The 2,540-nt window shown below is 38.9% G+C and overlaps 1 protein-coding gene across 1 annotated transcript in view; it reads left to right on the plus strand.

Annotated features, from left to right (window-relative positions):
* The window catches only part of LOC109464154 (C-C chemokine receptor type 5-like), a 6,908-nt gene that overhangs the window by 3,376 nt on the left and 992 nt on the right, over window positions 1-2,540 (plus strand). The window lies entirely within an intron of this gene.

The raw sequence follows: 2,540 nt of genomic DNA on the forward strand, positions 1-2,540 counted from the left end.
TATATATATATATATATATATATATATATATATATATATATATATATATATATATATATATATATATATATATATATATATATATATAGTTTTTTAGAACATTAGAATTCAAGTATAGAATAAAAATCATTCATAATACTATTAGGTAAAATTCAATGAAGGAAATAGACATTTGTCCAAAATGAATTCCTCTTGATTTCAGTAAGCATTGTGATTAAAAATGATATGCTAATTGATGAGTAGCACTTAAAACTATTCTTGATCTCTATTGCCTAGCATTTTAAACAGTAGACTTAAATATACAGTGTCATCATTACGTGCATTACATGTGTTAATATATTGTTTGAGTAGCGACAATAAAAAGTAATGTTAAACCCAACGAAGGTGTTTCTGGTTATGATTATAGTTTTAAAAACATTCATATTCGTTCAAACCATATGCTCATTTTACCGTTGATTTATACAGAGTTTACAGTACTATTGTAAGCATTTGTTTAAAACTGAAAAAAACGTATGCGCGCAGATGCCATCGATATAATAGAGTCAGCATGGCTTTATCTACATCTTTGTTGCATCCTGTGTTTAATTTTGAATATGCTTCTGTCTCTCAAAACGACAATGCTTTGAAAATCATTCTGCCAAACAACTTGATACTTTTATAAAATTATGAAACAGATTACTACAGTAATTTAGGAAGATGTCGATTCATAAATTTAATAAACTAGGATGGAGCAGATGTTGCTTACAAATGATCAAATTTCCACCTTGGACCATATTCCAATTACACTATAAGAGACGGATTTATTTTTGGTCGCATATAGGTCTCTATCTAGTGAAACAGTGGTTTTATGGTTTAACTTAACATTTGGCACCATAACACGACTAGTACTATCAACGAATTTATAGGGTCAATGTCTCATAGCATATCCATTCACTGAGGCGTTTGGCAGGATCAGCAGAAGCAGATCATTCTATCTTACTATTGGCCTCGGCAATGTTTTTTTACAGAGACATATAATGAAGACATATAATAAAAAGACATATATGAACATATAAAGTCGGAATATTATAAGAAATGATTGAAAACGTGACAGTACTGGCCTTTTAATACGACTGTCACTAATAACCCATCGCTATTCAGCTAAAGCTCCTTTCAATCCACACTATGCGTTTTTTTTTCTTTTTAACTGTGCATTGAATTGCGTTTATCCCCACTTTTTGACAACAAGAGCCACTTGTTCTACATGCAACATGACTGATGATTTAGTGCTCCATTCACTCTGACACCTGTTGCTCTCAATTATTTTCCCCGTTACCATCTTTTAATGACCATCTGATAACTAAAGGCCTCACTCACTCACTCAGCTCCGCGTGCCCCTCCCGGGGGCGTAGCACCTCTGCATACGGCCCTCCAGGTCTTCAGGTCTCTGGCTGCCACCCAGGCGGAGGTGATGTCCAGTCCTGCAGCCTGTAGGTCGGCAGACAGCAGGTTCGTCCATGTGCGCCTCGGTCTCCCTCTAGGGCGGGACCAGGTCGAAGGAGGTGGTTTATTAAAAATAAAGTTGAAAACCACATCAAATATGTTACAGTTGTTGACAAAAAACAATGAGGGGTTACCCCTGAGAATGGTTGAACATAAAGTGTTGTCGGTGACGTTGTTTGTGTCAAATGGCAGAATGTTAGTTAGAGATGTCAATGCGTTCGTCAGTGTACAGTGGGCAGTGTAGGAAGTAGTGTACAGCTAGTTCATAGAAATACAGGCGAGGTTGTGCGGAGGGATAGCAACCCCCACGTCAAACACCCTTGCTACGAATCCTTGCATCTGATAAGGCCACAGCAAGTAATTTTTATGGATGACATCCGCGCGCGCATTAGTTATCGCCTGATTTTGAAAAAAAAAACACAACAAATTTTGATGCTTTCTGACAGTGGTCAACATGTCGAAAATGGGCAAAGACGTCTGTTGCCATGCCGGAAGGTGGATGGCAGATAACTATGAAGAGAGGAGACAAGAAAACGCTCTGACTTAATGTTTTGTTTCTTACTTTGATGCAGTGGTATGGGATGCTTGCGGTGTATATGTGAGGTTCCCACTGAATCAAAACCATTTGTACAATGATTGAGTCAAAATTTTAAAATGTAGGAACCTTGTTTTTTTCGACCCGCTTTGTTTTTTTTCGCCCGCTCGCATTAGATTTGGAGTCTGCGGAAGATGTCATCCATAAAATTTACTTGCTGTGGCCTAATCTCGGTGAGAGACTATGTGTGTTTGTATATGTGTGTGCTTGTATGTGTGCCACGGTGTGTGTGTGTGTGTCACGGCGTGTGTGCCACGGTGTGTGTGTGTGTGTGTGCATGCGTGTAAAAATGTGTGTGTGTAACACTCTGTGTGTGTATGTGTGTGTGCGTGTGACACTGCGCGCGCGCGCGCGCGCGCGTGTGTGTGTGTGTGTGTGTGTGACACTGCGTGTTTGTGTATGTGTGTGTGTGTGACACTGCGTGTGTGTGTGTGACACTGCGTGTGTGTGTGTGACACTGCGT

Source organism: Branchiostoma belcheri, unplaced genomic scaffold, assembly GCF_001625305.1.
Source record: "Branchiostoma belcheri isolate BF01 breed outbred unplaced genomic scaffold, Haploidv18h27 scaffold133, whole genome shotgun sequence".
NCBI lineage: Eukaryota > Metazoa > Chordata > Leptocardii > Amphioxiformes > Branchiostomatidae > Branchiostoma > Branchiostoma belcheri.